This window comes from Lissotriton vulgaris, chromosome 2_1, assembly GCF_964263255.1.
Source record: "Lissotriton vulgaris chromosome 2_1, aLisVul1.2, whole genome shotgun sequence".
Classification (NCBI taxonomy): domain Eukaryota; kingdom Metazoa; phylum Chordata; class Amphibia; order Caudata; family Salamandridae; genus Lissotriton; species Lissotriton vulgaris.
In genome coordinates, this window is record NC_141687.1 from 2,098,208,677 (window position 1) to 2,098,227,731 (window position 19,055).

The 19,055-nt window shown below is 41.7% G+C and overlaps 1 protein-coding gene across 8 annotated transcripts in view; it reads right to left on the reverse strand.

Moving 5' to 3' along the window:
- Positions 1 to 19,055, reverse strand: part of RAB27A (RAB27A, member RAS oncogene family) — a 465,531-nt gene that overhangs the window by 142,389 nt on the left and 304,087 nt on the right. The window lies entirely within an intron of this gene.

Consider the following 19,055-nt stretch of genomic DNA (forward strand, 5'->3'; position numbering starts at 1 on the left):
ATTCTAAAATAAATTAAATTAAAAATTTATTAAATAAATTAAATTATAATTTAAAAATATATTAAATGTATTTAAAAGGTTATAATTATTTTGAATAAATTAATTTATTATACAAAAAAAGTTACATAAAAAATATAAATATTTTTTTAATTAAATTTATTTTATAAAATTAAAAGAAATTAAAATTAATAATAATAAAATTAAATACTTATCTATACTTACATTGTAATGGCATGCGTTGTAATAGCACCTGCGTTGTAATGGCATGCATTGTAATGCCATGCGTTATAATGGCACCTGCGTTGTAATAGTTGCGTTGTGATGGTACTGCGTCGTAAAAGTTGCGTTGTTATGGTTGTTCCCCGATCACACACAAGTAAGAAGATTAATCACAAAGATATTGTGACATTTTTATTGTTGTATGAACATTTCTGGCGGAAAGGAAGGCGGCTGCAGGTGCTTGTAAAACTAAAATACTTGCAAACACAGTGCACACTACTTGTAGTCATTATAACGTATTGACTCCGAATCTATTGTAATGGTGTTCCATAAACAAAGTGCTGCCATCTACAGTTACCTTTTAGAGCTCGATCCGTATAAACAATCGAAGTAAAAGTCTCATAAAAAAATGGATATGTAGAGATGGCTCTGAAGGCGACCCGAGGGAATCTTCCAAAGGCTAACAGACCGGAAAAGGGGAACCGAGTGCCCTGAAGAAAAAGCAGTGACTAGAAAATGTAAAGCTTTACCGGGGGCAGAAACTGAAAGAAGCCGGTACAGTGAGGATATGTGCGCTTCTACACAGAAATGTTCACTCCGCCTGTACCAGGAATGTTGGTCAGTAGCAAGTTGGTAAATAGTCTTTCCGATCATTAATGGCTATGCTCTGCTCAATTGACGATAAACTGATTGCACCCACACCTTGCAAAGCAAAATGTTGCCATTTCCACTTTTCCTTCCGATCCCCGGCACCCCACCCCCTACAAAGAGTGCAAGACACTTTACAATTCACTCAAAGCACCCACAAGCAGAAACACACGCTCATCAGCTTCTCAAACTCAAGAGCGAAGTTAATGTTTGCAACTGTTAAGGATTGAAAACAAGCATTTGCAATGCAATAGGACTCGACCTTTTGCATCGTAAAAGGGAGTGTATGCGGGCGGGCGAAAAAGCACAAATGGGAGTGCGGGGGCACGAGGGGGCCGAGAAGCCACGGACTGAGGGACGGGGGAGATACAGGAAGAAAATAGTGCTCAAAGTAAAGGGGCCAGTAGCCATAGAAGGATACAAATGACGACATGGCCATCATGAGGAGGGAGTAACTTGCCTAAAACCAATCGGAAGGCAGCATTTAGGAACTAAGCCAATGAAAAAATTGGGCGGAGAGTGGGCGGAGCTTCCGCGCCATACTGAATACTGCATGCCTCGCAAAGCGAGCAGCGCATGCACGCTGCCGCTATAGGCTCTTCCAAAATAGGTGTTACAGCTTTGTCATTGTGGTTTTTTCTCTGTAAATCAATGAATGATGCTACAGAGCAGGGGGGTTCCTCTATATGGGCTATAGGTCAACGCCCCCTGTAGATTTCTGGAGCAAATTGTTTTGCTTTGAGCCTTTAAAAAAAAAAAAAAGAAACACACATCATTCCCACGTTTCACTGAGAGCGTCGAGTAACGAAAGTGATTCTGAACAGAAACTGGGGAAGAGTGCGAGCTACCATGGGATTTGGCTAAACTATGTTATTGTAAGCGCATCACACACCTCTTCAGGGCCTTTTTCATCCAACTGAGCTGTTTTATCCCAGACATACAGAGAACGGGAGTTATAAATCCCACTACGGTAGCTCAGACTGCAAGGCCTCTTAAGCAGTAGGGTCGGTGTTACTCTCTTTGTGTGCATGTGTAAGTTTGTTTGTATGCTTGATTGGGTGTTAAAGTTTAGGTGTGTGCATGTAATTAGAAAGCCTGCCTGTGATGTATTCTCCAGGGGTTGGCAAGGCCTGAGACTGGGTGCCTGTACTGGAGTTGCCGCAGTTTAGTCTGTTTATGTAAATCGCAGCAGTGGTCTCTGAAGGCGAATCCCATATCTACCGCTTCACCAATACAAGGCGTGTTAGGAATGGGAGGCTTGGCTCGAGCTCCCTCTGACCTGCATGGACTACGATTTATGACTGCAAGGTCAGGGAGAATGCCTGTCTGTGAAGTGGGGCCTGACGACCAGATGAAGGCAGGAGAAACACAACCATCACCTGCAATGTCGGGTAAGTGCCTGTATCGGTTTTATTTCATAAAACTTAAGATGGATTCAACACTGCATGCATATTATGGCGCACATTACAGTTTACCTTGGGCCTGTAGGTGGGATGTATGTGATGCCCCGATGGCTGTTATCGATTATATAGCCTGCAAAACATGTAAAGAAAAGAGGATAGACGACGCATTGCAGGAGAGTGGGTTGTGTAAATGATGTTTAAAACAATATTACTGACATTTTAGATATGTTTACTTTACAATTCTGAGGTTTCATTAAGTCAGGGTATGTGTTACATTAAAAAGTTGCTGCTTTAGTACTATGGAAACATTTTACATGGTGTGACCAAATAGCCCGAAATACTAAAAAGGGCCTTTCTCTTGCATGTGATGAGAATATGAGTACACATCATTTTACATTTTACAAGGCAGGCCAATCTTTGTCACCCATTGCTTGTGAGGAAACTGGGGCAGTACTATGAACTTTATATGAACTTGTTGGAATGTGCCCCAAATGTCTTACCATATGCTGAAACTAGGATTTTCTTCTTAAATGTGCACCAACTGAAGAAAAATGTAATATGTGGATGTGTAACAGCCAAGATAGGTCTTGCAAACAATATTTAAGTACATAATTCATAGAAATATGAATGCAGCTGTGCAAATGGGACTCAAACTAATTTTTGATGAGGCACAAGTTATCTGCGGTACGACCTCAAATTTTAGTGTCAGAGAATGGTTGTGTATTCGAGAAATCTGGCCACATTAATGCAGTGTCATATGTTTTTTATTTTTTCGACTTACAATGTGGCAAAGTTGTGCTTGCAATGAAAAATAAGCACAAAATTAAATATAGCACTGAGCAGCACCAGCAAGAGGCAGCAACCTCTGATCTGCTCCCCATTGTTGATGGCACGGTCAATGCTTTTTAGCTTCGAGGCACTTGCTGCTGTTCGCCTCACCACTTCTAAAGCCCACCAGCCGCCACTGCTACAGAGTCGATCTGTACCGTAGTCTGGTGAATAGAACCAAGGATAATACACAGAAAATAGCTGGCAAGATCATTGATGCGATCACTTGGATCGGATGTGTATTTCCTTCTTATCCCACAGTCAAAAGGTGATACATTTTACTCCAAAACAACGTGGTCACATATTTCAATGTTAGGGAGCACTTCAAAAAAGGAAATGTATATAATCAGAAAAATGAAATGTGTATAATAAAAAAAATATATTTTTTAAAGGCACTGTAGCAAGGCCCTCATTTATTCAGGGGGTGTGGCAGGTGCACTTGGTTGTACGTATGTCTATAATATATATAATTTGCAAATTCCTAACCTAACACAAAACGTACATTTCAGACCAGTAGTTCAAAAGGAAAGTTTACAGAAAGTTTAGCAAAATGTTCTGAATTATTTCTTTGAACATGTATAATGTTGAGGCTTATGAAAGTGTAATGTTCGTGAGAGTCCAAAGATATGATACGGACTTGTTCCTTGCACTGAAATGACTGTTTGTCTACTTACTGCCATATGTAAAAACACCAAATCTAAAAGATAGACATACTAATTTCAACACCCCCCCAATCCGATCCCACTAATAAAAATAAATGCTACACTAGCTCAACTGCAGATAATCTCCTCCCCTTAATTTTTTTTTAATTAAAGCGCACTCAAATAGAATGTGTGCTCCTTCAGGGGCAGTGGCAGCCGGTACAGGTAAGAGCGGTGGGCAGATTGGGGAAAGGAGTCGTCGAAAGACGATGAGACAGTTGAAATGAAGTTAAAATAATATTAAAACCACTTACCTTGCACTGGCAGCATCGCCGAGTCGGTGATGCGGCGAGCGCAAGGTAAGTGGCTTTATTTATTTTGTATTTAATTTTACCTATCCAGTCATCTGTCAACTTCCCTCCATGCCCCGGCCACGCCACTCCTACCTGTGCAGGCCGCCATACATTCAAATTGAGTTAACAAACAAGAGCCTAGCAGTTTTATCCCGACAGTCACACTCTTAGTAAAGTGCCTTCTGAATTCCCCTTTGACTTCGGCCCTCCTTCCAGTATCACATCACCAAGTGGGTTCATACAGCTTAGTATTCTATCAGCAGAGTCTCCATCCCCAAAACATCCCTTCCTTTCCCAGCCAGCTTCTCTGCACTACTGTTCAAACTTTCATGATCGTAATGCTCGCCTACGCTGATGGCGAAAATGCTCTATTGCAGTGCTTAAACTTTTTGAACCACGATCCACTTTTAGAAGCAAAAAACTTTCGTGGATAACCTAGCTTTAAAGGATATGAGGCAGGTTATTTTGTAATGTACTAGCTAGAGCATCGTGTGAGAGTGCATTTTCCATTGAAATGGTCACTAAATTTACACAGACATTCAGTTTAATAAATTAAATTATAAAGCACCCAAAAGATAATGTGTGGAAATAGGGTTTGAGCGAACACATGTTATTTGTGGGTCACCAACTAAAGTGTCTTGATCTGTTCTGATCCTATTTAAATATTTGTTTCCACCACACTTGAAAATTACACAAAAAACAGGCTTAATTTTGCTTTCCTAACTACTGAACATGTACAATTCATTTATAAGTACTTATATTTTTTGTGTGTTAGGAAAAAATTACATACTGCAGTTTTCCTTTCACACTTTGTGCATCCCATCAGGATTGTCACATAATTCCCTTTGTTTTTCTTTCTCTGACTGAAGTGAGAGGAGTTTGGAAACGCCAGTCTCCCTGTTAAACAAGCATTTGAAATGTGAGGGGGGTGGGCGCACACTGCCTCACACTCCAGCACTCAGTTTGCCCCGATGCATCATAATAAATGCAGTGCATGATACCACTTTCTTCGGTGTCAGGCTTTCGTTTTTCACCCTTGTTGGTGCAGCCCACCCAAATCCTATTTGAAAAGGCTATCTTGTGCTAACGAGCTGTTGAGCTCTGGTTGATGCACCTGTGCCCAGCCAGTGGTACTGAGACCCGAGAAGACTTTGGGCAGCATCTCCAGCACCCCGAAATAAAGTGTTGCTCTCTATTGAAGAAGGACAATTATCCTCAAACACGTGTCTAGAGATACACAGCACTGGCTGCACCAACAAGGGTGAAAAACTAAAGCCTGACACCGAAGAAAGTGTTATCATGCACTGCATTTATTATGATGCATTGGGGCAAACGGAGTGCTGTCGTGTGAGGTAGTGTACTCCCACCCCCCTCCGATTTGAAAAGGCTGCCTTGAGCTAACAAGCTCTGGTTGATGCATCTGTGCCCAGCGAGTGGTATTGAGACCTGAGAAGACTTTGGGCAACATCTCCAGCACCCCAAAAAAGTATTGCTCTTTACTGAAGAAGGACAATTATCCTGAAACGCGTGTCTAGAGATACACAGCACTGGCTGCACCAACAAGGGTGAAAAACTGAAGCCTGACACCGAAGAAAGTGTTATCATGCATTGCATTTATTATGATACATCAGGGCAAACTCGGTGCTGGAGTGTGAGGCAGTGTGCGCCCACCCTCCTCCAAACATTTAAAATGTAATCAGTCGCATATTTGTTTGATTTAAAGCTATTGCCATTGTAAAAGGCAATTTCTTTTACCTGTGTGTTATGGAGTGTTTGTATGTGGTGTGTAGTGGAATTATGTGGGTTGGATGGGATTAGTTAGTTGTGTAATTGTGTGGCATGGAATTGTGTGATTGGAGTGGATTTGTGCTGTGAAATTATCTGCATGGTGTGTTGTGGAATTATGTGGATAGTAATAGTGTGGTATTGGGTGTACTTGAATTATGTGGGGCAGGATTGTGTGTTATGGAGTGTAATTATGTGGAGTGGGATTGTGTGTGATTGAGTGTTATTATGTGGCATGGTATTTTGTGTTGTGGAGTGGTACGAAGTGGAGTTTAATTATGTGGTGTGCTGCTGAATTTTGTGACACGCTGTGTAACTGTGTGGTGTGGATTGGATGTATGTGGTGTGTTGTGTAATTGTGTTGATTTGTATTATGTGGTTTGGTGTTAAATTATGTGGTGTGGTTTGGAAATGTGTGGCGGTGAATTGTGTGGCGTGGAACAGTGCTGTTAGCTTTGCGTTTGAAAGCTATTGGCATTGTTCATGTGTTTTAGCCATGTGTTAGGGAGTGGATTGGCTGTATGTGCTTTGGATTGCAATTATGTGGGTTGGCGTGGAATGGTTTGTTGTGTAACAGGGTGGTTTTGAATTGTGGGGTGTTGAGTGATGTTGTGTGTACTGGAATTATGTATCATGGAATTATGTAGATAGAAATGATGTGTTGTTGAGTGTATTAGAATTATGTGGAGGGGGACTAAGTGTCATGGAGTGGCATGTAGTGGAGTGGAATTTTGTGGTGTTCAATTTCTCACGACGATCTGGAATTATGTGTTGTGAATTGGATATATGTGGTGTGGAATGGAATTGTGTTGTGTAGTTGAATTATGTGGTTTTGTGTAGAATTATGTGGTGTGAAATGGAATTTTGTGAAGCTGAATTGTGTGGCATGGAACTGTGCAACATTGAGTGAAATTATGTTGAGTGCAATTATTGTGGTATGGTGTGGAGTGTATGTGGAGTTTTATGTGGCACAGAGTGGATTTATCAGGGGTGTATTTATGTGGTATTGGGTAGAGTGGGGTTGAACTTTGTTGTTGAGTGGTATCAAGTGGAGTGTAAATATGATGCATGGTATTAAGTGTTCTGGCTGAATCATGATTGTATTGTTACGTCACCGGCATCCAATTCAATACCTATAATAAACTTCTCAAGAATGCCAATTCCGGTACTAATCGCCATCAAGAGTTAAAAGCCAGTCATAACAAAATACAGCAAATTATGAAAAGAAAAAACGGAAAAATAAAGCTTAGAATATTAATATACTATGTGAAAGTAGGGGGATTTCTCCTGTTATTGCACTATTTTCAAAGAAAAACAGATAGCTGCCAGTCTTATAGTAAGTGAAAAAATCATGTGCATCAAGTCTCAGCACATGATTTATCACTCAAAATCACGTTTAAATATATTTTGGAAATTCATCAATTTTTCTCTAAAGATCAGCTAAAAGGCTATGAAAATATACACATTTTCATCTTTAAATAATTAATTTTGTTACACATATGTTAATTTAAACAAACATTTCCAATGTAAAAGGCTGGAATGCACACAGGAGAGCTACTGACAGGTAGCTGCAGAGCTACTCTTTTGGAGAAGTCTTATGTAAAACTGTATAAAGATAAAATAGTTTACTGATGGGAACACTTTTACTTTAATTCACCATCATTATAATTGAAGCAATGCTACTTAACCATATAATTATTCCTTAGAAATCATCATCCCACTAACAAGACGTTGCACCTCTCTTAAGCCTTGTAAGCCTTCAATAAAGTTACCTGAAACACATCCTACCAGATGTAGAGGATTAGCTGTTTCTATGGGAGAATGACATTAAATCTCAACACACAGTGGGAAAGGTGATCATTTTGGGGTCCACTCAACTCAAGGTGAGGACCCAGAAGATGTCCTAGAAAGGAAAAGCATGCCGTGCGTAACGATTTTGTGGTGGTCCCATCGTATTAGGTCCACCTCAGGCTGATTTATGGTCAAAAATGTTTTTGAATAAAGGGCCCGCAAAGCATTATCGGGCGAGTTTCTGTAGTGAAGTGAGTATCATAGTACTGGCTCCATGCGGAGAGCCCAATAAAGTTTTCCTTGCCTTTTTTTCCCTTTCTGCAGCCTTGCGGCACACTTCCCTTTTTTAAATGGGCACACAAAAATAGCATTTGAATGTCAACTTGACAAAGAAATGCTTTTTTTGTAAAAGCGCCCCATGACGCGCTTTCACTTTAATTTCCCTTTCTTTACACTGAGCCCATCTTGAAAGGGGGCGAAAGCAATTTTAAAATTTTTAAAAAAGAAAGTGTTGGGAGGGAACTTTTCCTGTTCGCTGCAGGCGAAAAATATTTACCCAAAAGTGGATGGATATCGTATTTTACAATGAGAATGCTTTCACTTTGTTACACAGAATTATAAAAAAAAGCAACAATACTTAACCATACAACTACCCCATGTAAATCATCATCTCACTAACAAGATCTTACACCTCCCTTAAGCCTAATAAGCGAAAAAGTTAATTTAAACACATCCTACCAGCTGTAGAGCATTAGCTCCAACTACAGGAGAATACATTTAAAATTCAACACACAGTGGGAAAGGTGATTATTTTGGGGACCCAGAAGATGACCTGGGAAGGAAAAGCATGGTGTGTGGAATAATTCTGTCATCGTCCCATCGTACCAGGCCCACCACATGCTAAGTTATGGGCAAAAATGCATTGCACAAGAAACTGTTGGGATGGAGCTTGTTCTGCTCCCTGCAGGAGAAAACCATTTAGCAAAATAGTGCTCAGAGGATGTAATTAAAGCCTACTGAGTAATGACACATGTAACAAGGCATGCTGTCATGGGAGGCTACAAATTAAGACAAGGCAGTACTAAGGAGGAACTGCTAAGTCTTTTGACCAATGAAAAACAACAGTTTCCAAATGTCAATCGAACAAGCCAAAGAAAAATATATGCGGAGCTTCAAGTACATATCACAATACAGCATGCCTCGCAGCACAGCGCATGCGCTTCCCAGGCTCGACATAAGAATAAGCTACAGAAGACATAGCTGACATTTGACCTCTGTCTTTGAAGCGCAGCAAATGTAAAATGATTAATACAGAATTTAAAGGCCTCTTTATTTACTGCCTAGATTTTAGTGACCAACCATAAATCGTCTGGGTCCCGACCCCAGTATGGAAAACACTGCTCTATTGAAATACACACCTACCCCCATACTTGCCACCTGAATGCTGCTCTTTAGATGGCGGTTTGCTGCATCATAAACTATAGAAAATATGTTTAAACCACCTGTATCAACAATGATCTGCAATGGGCCCCCTAACTGCCTCCATCAAATAAAAAAATGACTACATCACATAAAAAGCCCTGAGATCCTCCAGTCCAGAGTACCTTAACAACAAGCTTAACCACCACATTCACTTTGCCCTGATTTTACACGTTAAGTTGATTCACTACTGAGAGTGGATCCACTTACACATCCGCTTGGTTAGTGCACAATCCCATTATCGGTCCAAGAACTGAAAATCTCAGGTGCTCTCTCAACTCCAGAGCGCCAATACTTAGGCTCTGAAGACCATGATGTCTAATAAAACACAGTGTCCAATCCTTCTCAGGCTGTGAACTCAGAATCTGAAACTCCATCCAACCCACGATACACAACAATACCACTCTTGCTACATTCAAAACAAGCATTTACAATGCAATGGTCTCGTCTTGGTTAAAGTTAGAGCTATTGGCATTGCAAATGTCATTTTTTTAATTTATTGTTTTTTTTTTAAACTGATAAATATATGGTATTGTCATTTACAATGGCAATGGGTAAGCATTAGAGACCTATTGCATTTGCACACACACATACACACACACACAGAGCCACAACCACACAGATCCACACACACACACAGAGCCACACACACACACAGAGCAACACACACAAACAGAGCCACACACACACGATGCCAAAAGGGTTACGACCCACCCACGAGCTCAGGCTGAGGCAAGCTGTCTGTCCAGGCGGGCCTAACTCCAGCTCCGCCCACAGGTAAGTACAGCCCTGTATCATATGGGAAAGGAAGTGCTAGTTGTTCTGCACATATGTATCTCCTAAATCGGCAAAAGAAACGCATGAAATGGCAACATCCATAGATTGTAAATGTACGTTTCCTGATAAAACTTAAAACACATACTATACAGTAATTAATTTAGCGCGGTCGGCGTTCAATAGCCAATGCTGAGTTACTTTAAATTGTGTTATGACACGCATAATGTAACACAAATTATTAAAGAAGTCTGACGACCTGTTTGAGAGATGGCAGAAGTACTTCAGATTTAGTAGATGACTGGCAGAAATAACAGGCCAAGATGGCAGCCCCTAGGAGGCCTAACTGCGAGCGGTCAGCTGTTTGGTACATCTTCTCTCTTTTGTCCCATTGTGTCACTTCCGGGTTCTGCCGCCATCTTGATGGTGCAGCTAGAAGTTTGTGGATAAGCATCCGGTCTCAAAATCCAAAGTGCTGCTGGCTAAAAAGTCAGGACGGGATGGCATTGCCAAGTGGGTGCTATTAAACACTTCCGGAAATCCTGCACTTAAGAAGGCGGTCCTTGGCACCCTTTACCAGGGGCCTATCTGCTCCTTCACTTTCTTCTCTTGCCAGAACATAAGGATTTCAGGAATGGGGGGAGAATTACCTATGGCGTTTGTGGGAATGTGTGGGAGTGAAATATATGCTGCTTCCACCCCGTTGTTATTTTAATTACATGACTTCTTTGATAAAATTATGAATATTTTTATGTATGAGAGATTAAAGGGAGGCGCTGCGGATTTTTGTGTTGGTACTCGAGGCACACGAGCGAGCAGCTGCAGGATGTAACTCTTCATTTTCACATATACTTTGGTTTTTCCAATATCGAATTCATATCTTCGGGCGGTTTTGTGTCATTTAGATAGAAATTAATTAAAATCAAAAGCCACGAACAGGGACTGACTTTCCCCCTTTCAGCTCATCCTCAGCCTAGTTTACAGCTAAAATTATTTAAAACGGCCTTGAACTGCAATATGAAGAGATTAAATATGAATGGACACACGCCACTTATAGCAGGAGCCCTACAGTGCGGGCTGGGAGGCGTCCTTCACAAAAATAGGACACACATCCCATCCAATTCAGGAACATATTCCCTGGCTATATAAGCTAGTGAAATGAACGAATCAATTAAATTAGCGTTTGTGAAGTACTGGCGTGGGAGGGCTCAGTGCATGCTTGGCTGAGGTAGTTTCTTATTTCTCTGGGCCTGCGGCCTACTTACTTACTGGAGCTTCTGTAGCACATCTCTCGCTCGACAATTATATTTTGCGTGAAATGTCCCCTGGCCGTGTATTTCTGTTCCCTTGCGGGACAGAGGCTGCAGTGAGCCATCTGGTCACTACATACTGGTAAGCCTACTCCATACCTGCCAACTTGAAGAACAAGCGCTCGCCATGTCTGTAAGCCCAGTCCTTTTGCAAACGGGGGGCGTATTTTTCTTTCTCCCCTCTTCTCCATTGGCTGGAATGTAAACAACAGGTGTGTTGTTGACTTGTTGTTTACATTCCAGCCAATGGAGAAGAGGGTAGAACAAACCTAAAAAACATGCCCCCAATCTGAAAAAGACGGGCTTAGAGCGAGAGAATGAAATAACTGAGACGTCTTCTCCAATGGCTGGCTGCCGTTTAGGAGGCCAGCCAATGGAGAAGAGGGGCGGGGTTTAACCTCGCTACTCAGAGTCATTCAATCTCGCCAGCGAGACTACGCATGTGCACAGCCTATGCTAGCCGAGACCTAAGAACTAAAAGAATTCCTTCTGAACCTTAATTCCCTTCCTCCCCCCACTATTATTTTTTATTTTGTTTTCCTTGGGATATTACTAACACCGTCCTTTGGTTCCTGCATACATTTATACACTAATGAATAGACTCCAAATATTTATTTTGTGTAAAAAAAAGTATGCAGTCATGTACATATCAAGGATTGTTTCCAAATTTGCAGTGTACATAATGTTTTCAACTATTACTCCAAAGGTTTTCTGAATGTTATTCTATACTTTGCTGCAACTGTTAGCAACTTTGTTCCCATACTTTGCACATTATTCTATGAAAAGTGCTCTTGTTGATCTTGGGTCTTGTCCACGATATAAAAATACACAAAGAAGAATTACTGGAGGCCACAGATATAGTTGCAGTCTTGATACAGACAAGTTGCTAATCCAAAGAACCCACAAGGAAAGTTTTGGAAATGTGCCCTTCCTGCAAGGTCACCCGGAACTTTTTTTTGTCTTTTTAAGAAACACTAACGAATGAATGAACACTACTTTGTTGACTTTGTAGCTCTGTGCACTTTACTCCTGCTATTCAGCGGTAAAGAATTTGTACTCTCTCTGTTAAACATACATAACTAATTTGCACATCTAGTTACATATAAGCCACTACAATACTGTACACCATGTACCCAGGGCCTTTAAATAAAATGCTACTGGTGGGTTGCAGCACTCATTTTGCCACCCAGTAATGTAGTACAGTAAAACATGTCTCCAGGCCTTCCACGGCACCGTGGGTGCACAGTTTTAAACTGCTATTTCGACCTGACAAACCTTTTACCAAGCCTAAACCTTCCTTTTTAATACTTATAAGCCACCTCTAGAGTATGCCCTAATTGTTTATTAAATGTTTTACATGCCTCAGCAGTGACAAACCTAAGCATATGTCTCCGTGGCAAGGCTGGCTCTCCCCTAGGTTAGCACTGGTTTTCACTGTTACCTTTAATAAGAGCTCAATTCCGTTTGAGAGTAGCTAGAAAAATCGTTCAAGTACTCATTGTAATAATATTTTAAAATCCAACTTAATAGTCAGGTCAGATATTATATTACTATTTTGTAAATGTCACTTTTAGAATGTTGTAATTTTCTTATCTAAAACCAAAAGACTTTCCTGCCAGTCTCCAGCTGTCACCTGACCCCTAATGGCTCCCCTGGCGAGAGATATGTATTGCTCCCAGACATCTGACAAAGGGACCAAGGAGTGGGAAGGGGTACACCACATTTGACAGGATGGCCTGGGGGCTGTTCCCAGCTCCTTCCTGAGCTTCAATGGATACCTACTTTCTCACTAGCAGATGAAGCTCACACCCAGGCCTTCCTCCCATTTGTCTTTCTAGTCAGGCAGGCACCAAACCCAGTGGGGGTAGAGGAACAGACCTGGAGTGGTTTTGGGGTGGACAAAGAGTTGCCCTCCATCTAAAGGCTGGCATGGGGCATAAAGGTGGACCCTAACAGAACTCTCCTTAGAACACTTCGGGACCTGTGAAGAATTAGGAATGCCCTGCTGTCTGAAGGACCTGAAAGAAGCATGATCTGCTAGCCTTTAACCCAGAACACCCAGTTGTGACTCCAAGGGTCAGTTGGCCGGGCTTATGTTTGAGCTACAGGAACGCAAGCATCTTCCAGGGTCGTTGTTCCCTAAAGGGCCCATCTGACCAGTTCCAACTAGCCTCTGTTGGAGTGAGTCCTACCCCCTAAGTGAAGAACCCTCATGTCCTGGACCCTTTCCTGATGTTAAGAGTGTGCTCCATTTGCCCCCAAACTGCAAGAAGTGGGACTTAGAAACGTTTTGACAAAGTTTTGCCTGAAGAACAAACAGGCACTGGGATGGCCATTGAAGCCGCAGCTATCGAAAATTCGGCCACCCTCAGCTCAATGGTTTGCCCTACTGAAGGAGATCGGACTTCCAGAAAAAAGATTTTATTTCCGAACATAGATGGCTTTACATAGATCAATGCTGGGTACCATCCAATCAACATCAAGGCCTTCCTGTGCACCGAGGTCAAATTTTGCCCACTTGGAACTGTCCCGTCTTCAACAGTAACCACAGCAGAATCCAGCTCTCCAGCAATCCACTGTCATCAAGCCCCACTTTGGTTCCAGCTTGGCATGCTGACGCTTCGTCAATGGCCATTTTTACTCCATAATAATTTCTAAGACAGGAGGTTAACCAACCAGCGGGATGAACTTGCCCCCAATGTCAGACATGCACACCATTGCAGACGGCATTAACTACTAACTTTGACTCTGTCTCACGAGTGAAGTTAACTAGAGTTGACAATTTGTGCTTTCTTGCACAATTTTACTTCAAACTTTAAAAATTCATATATCCAGTTCTACTTATTGGATTTTTGGTGCAATTTTATTGATTAAAATGTACTATATTTTTCTAAATTTGATCGGGAATTTTCTTGTGTTGTGCTTTCACTGTCTTACTGTTTGACTTTTGCTGAAATACTTTAGACATTGCCTCCAAATTCAGCCTAACTGCTATTGTGCCAAGCTATAAGAGGGATAAACACAGATTTATTTTGTGATGATAGTGGTTCACCATGACGAGGATTGTGAATATTATTTCAGGTGGGTTATCAACCCCCTCAACTAATACTCCAATTTCTTATAGAAAGGAAGTTCAATTGAACTAAAATATGAATAGCATCTAACCCATTCTTGAAATGGCAGCCCAGGTTCTGAAAAACGGTATTCCAATGACATAGAATCATCTTGTAACCTTATGAATGGCTTGCCTCTCACTGTAACAAATTTCCACTACCAATTCTAGAATGATCCAAAGATTTCCCTCTTTTAACAATTACAAACTATTCCTACTACACCCCTTCCTGTTCCAGAATATCTGTAACACCCACTACTCCCCATAGAGTTCTGCCCCTCCCCACCCTCTATGTTCAACCAAATCTGTCCCATCATTCCCATGATCCTCCTGTCTAACCTCTTCTGAGCTATTTTACCATAAGTAATATTTTGCATTATTGTATTTATGTACAGACTGTGTTCACACGTAAACACTATGAAAAACAAAAATAAAGCTTTCAGACTGTTGCAATAAAATTGTTGTTTAAACTGTCAAGATGATGTCATAGTTAAAAACAATGAAAGAAAAGTAAATGTGCCAAAAGATAACATGGCCAGAAAGACCTGGAATGGTGAGATGGAAAATGTAAGTTATGTAAAAATAAAATTTAAAAAATAACCCTGAAATGGAGACACTTAAAAACAGTAAGAACAACTTGTAGCCCTAGAGCTAATTATTTGTACAATTATGAACTCTTATTTTGATTTTAGTGGAGTGTGTAGTGTAGAGCTAACACCCCTGTCAACAACTTCCTCGAGACTTAAGAAGTACCAGTGATTCAGAGGGCCAAAGGATGCCCATGGCTTGATTTAGGATTTGATAGACCGCACACTGTCAACCAGGGTGGCAGATGACATTACCGCCACCATCCTGGCACTCTATGTCTGTCAAATTTTGAGATAAAGACCAGCCCAGCAGTGCCCTGTGTACACTATAAGGAACTGCCATCACAGCAGCTTCTTTTGATGTACAAAAAATTTGGTGGCCAGCCACCTTCAGTTTTGACGGCTGTCCATTGAACTTGTAACTATTCTTTGTTTTTCATACACAAACTCCCAAAGCAGCAGTTTGTTTCAGAAAAACACAAAAAACAAATAACCCCATACACACCAAATGTTTGGGGGTGGAGTCATTATTTTTCACTTGGTGGTGAGATACAGGGAAAAAAGGACATTACTCCATCCACCTTAAATAGGGTGGAGAGTTTAATATCTTTCCTCCGACAACCCCAACTATGTTGGAAGAACTTTTTCATCAAATGGGGTGGGTGAGGCAAGGGTTTTGCGGACTGGGCACTTTTTCAGGTTTGCGATTAAGTACTCTATTCATCAAACTATAAATCATACCTTTGTTCTTCCACCGGAGGCGTGGTCTCTTGTGACGAACAGGTGAGATTTCAGTGCTCTATCTATCACAGAACGTCTTGTTCCAATGTAAGACGAAGCGGGAGGAGATTCCACAGAAAGTTTATGATGTGTGAAAGGTTCTACCCGCACACCTATTATAATTGGCAGGGTAAGTGCAAAGTATGTTTTAGGCTGCTGACCTGGGGCCATCTAGTGAAGAAAATGTGTTTATTATTGAAAGATGGCGACCCAAGAATTTGTAGTATGCGGTAAAATGTATGCATAATGTAACGGAGTTAAAACGAATTACTCAAAGTTGTTCTCCATTTTTAAACTCGGAAGAAAAATGAATACTTTGTTTTTGGATGCAATGCATTAGTATCCAGGATTTACATTTTGTGTGCTGTTATGATTTCAGTAATGACAGGAATACGATAAATACAACGTACAAAGGACTTTTTGCACACTCCTTTTACCATGTACCAGATATGGGTTAACCCCTGAAATGTTACAGTTTTTTTATATTTCCTCCTGAATGTTAATCATTAAAACGTACTTTCTATTCTTAACGTGAGAAAAGCACACAAACATCTCTGCGGCTTTGGCTTCATTTAAGTGGGACAACAGAAAATGGTTATGAATAGTTTTGATGGAGAGTATTCAGGTAAGAGTTAGACAGTGCTGCAACTACAATGGTAACCTGTGATTTCTCCTGTAGGATTTCACTTTTAGAAGTATTCATCGATAGTGTTGGTATACCTAAATAGTCGTTGCAGAGGACAGATCAAACTACATGAAAATAAAAAAAATGCTGCAAAATGTAATACATTTGAAATAACGTGTTACCTGATCTCACCCCTCTATATTTTACAAACAAAAATTATATTAGAGCTGGGGCACCCACAGAGAAAAAAGTGCTGTGTGGGCATTTCAACACCTTTGGTGCTCATGACGAGCTAGTCGTGAGGCACAGTGGCACTGTGCTCATGGCGAGCTCAGCTCGTCATGACCGCTGCGGCGTTCCCACAAGATGATAATTCCCCTGCTGTGTTGAGCGTTCTTAAGAAACGGGTGTGGTCATGACGAGCTCCGCTTGTCATGAGCACTGTGCAGCGTGACGAGCAGAGCTCGTCACAAGCACCGCAACACCGCGCACGGCCCCCCCTTCACCCGCACCGCGGGGGAATTAGCCCCGCAGCGAAGAGGTTACGAAATAGAATAGCATAGTGGTTAAAACAACAAATCACTTATCCTTGCCTCGCTAGTTCTTGCATTATGCTCTTTACCATCCTTGAGATTTGCTGACTTGTATTCTTCCACTGTTCATTTTTGGGGAACTACTTTTTGCTTTTTCGTTGAGCAATTCATAAAGATGCAGGAGTTTTCGCTCACTCTAGTGTGCTTCATTCCTGCCAAATAACTGCCCACCCGTCTAATTGTTGCTCTGTCCCTCGTGTGCTGCTGTCTCTTGTGTGCGTCTACCCCTGCCAAATCCCCCATGCTTTGTGTTACTCTCTACTTTGCGTGATGCTTTGCTCTTCCTTCTTTATCCCTACTCATGACACAAAGCGATAGTTTCATTTTAACTCTCCTCTTCACTCCCCATTGATTGTCCCAGCCCGCTTTTTCAATTCTAGCTTACCCATTTTGGTCTTTTAAGATTATAATTTATTTTCATTTCCAAGATCTTCCATTTGCTTCTGGCCTTCTCCACTTGCAGAAATGCCCTTTAGTTGAAAATGTTTTTTTTTCTTTTTAAATTTATAGCATCGTCTTGTCCGTAATCTTGAATCGTTAAATAAATTAACTAAAATATTACCCATGTCATACATAAAATGTCATACTGTTATTTAGTATGCATTCATTTACCCAAGGATTCTCCCTCAGAGCCACGCTCTTCAACATCTACATGGCCCCCTCACAACCATCGTCAGAAAACATGGACTGAGCATAGTCTCATACGCTGATGACACCCAGCTCACCCTCTCCCTCACCAACGAACCCGACATCACCAGGTGCAGTTTCCAAGAGGGGATGAAGGACGTTGCAAACTGGATGAGCAGCAGCTGCCTGAAGCTCAACTTGTAGAAAACAGAAGTGCTCATCCTCGGCTCCACCCTCTATGCATGGGACAACATAGGGTGGACCCCAGCCCTCGGAAACCCACCCACCCCTGCTGACCACGCTTGCAACCTCTGCATCATACTCAACTCTTTACTCACCATGAACCACCAGATCAACGCAGTGTCCTTCAAATGCTTCAAAACCCTCCGCATGACCTTCAAATAGATCCCCCCCGACTTCAAGAAGACCGTTACCCACGCACTCATCACCAGCAGAGGGAACTACGGAAATGCTATAAATGCCGGAATCAACAAAAAAACTCTTCCACAAATTACAGACCGTCCATAACACCGCAGCCAGGCTTGTCCTTGACATCCCTCGACATAGCCACATCACCCAACACCTCTGCAACCTCCACTGGCTCCCCGTCGAAAGAAGAATAACCTTCAAACTGTACGTACACGCCTACAAAGCCCTCCATAACACCGGACCCCAATACCTCAACAAACGAATTTCCCCAAGAGAAACCTCCCCTATGCAGACCTAGCCACGCTCCCTCACATCCATAGGGCCAGAGCGGGTGGCAGATCCTTCTCCTACATCGCGGCCAAGAACTGGAACAAACTCCCCCTCCGCAACACACAAAGCCCGACACTGCACCAATTCAGAAAGGATCTCAAGACCTGGCTCCTCAGATGACCAATGGAGCTGCTCGCACTGCCCCCAACCCCTTGATACCCTCACAAGTGAGTAGCGTTGTTCAAAAATCCCTGATTGATTGTTCATTTACAGTATCATAAATCTGCATGCCTACTGAATGACTGGAACACTAGTAGCATATTGAAGCCTATGCACAAATCAGATCGTGAATAAAAAAATTATTTTGGTTGATGTACAGCATCACCATAAAGAAAAGGCTGAGACCTAATGATTATGCCAATGCTTGTTTCTTTTACTTTTTACTAATGCACGGTATCCCAAAAGTGAGATGTAATGGCTTTGCCAATGCTGGTTTCTTTTGTTTCCCCCTAAACAGGAAGTTCCCCTCCTAGCTTTTTACACTTTTTTGCCCAAATGTAACAACTGAAAGTTAGCACCTGGCAGCTGTTATGGTCTCCGTCCGTGTTTTTTTCTTTTTTATTCTGATTCACACTTCAAGCGGAAGAGAGGCAAATCGCACTTTGCGATCCAACCAATCACAAGAAACGCAATGCGCGAGCGACTGCGTTGCAGCTCTAAAGACAAGAGCTCTCCACCTGGCAGTCTCCAGTTCCAAAATAGTAGCGCCCAGGGGGGCTTGACAGAGCGTTTAAAAAAACG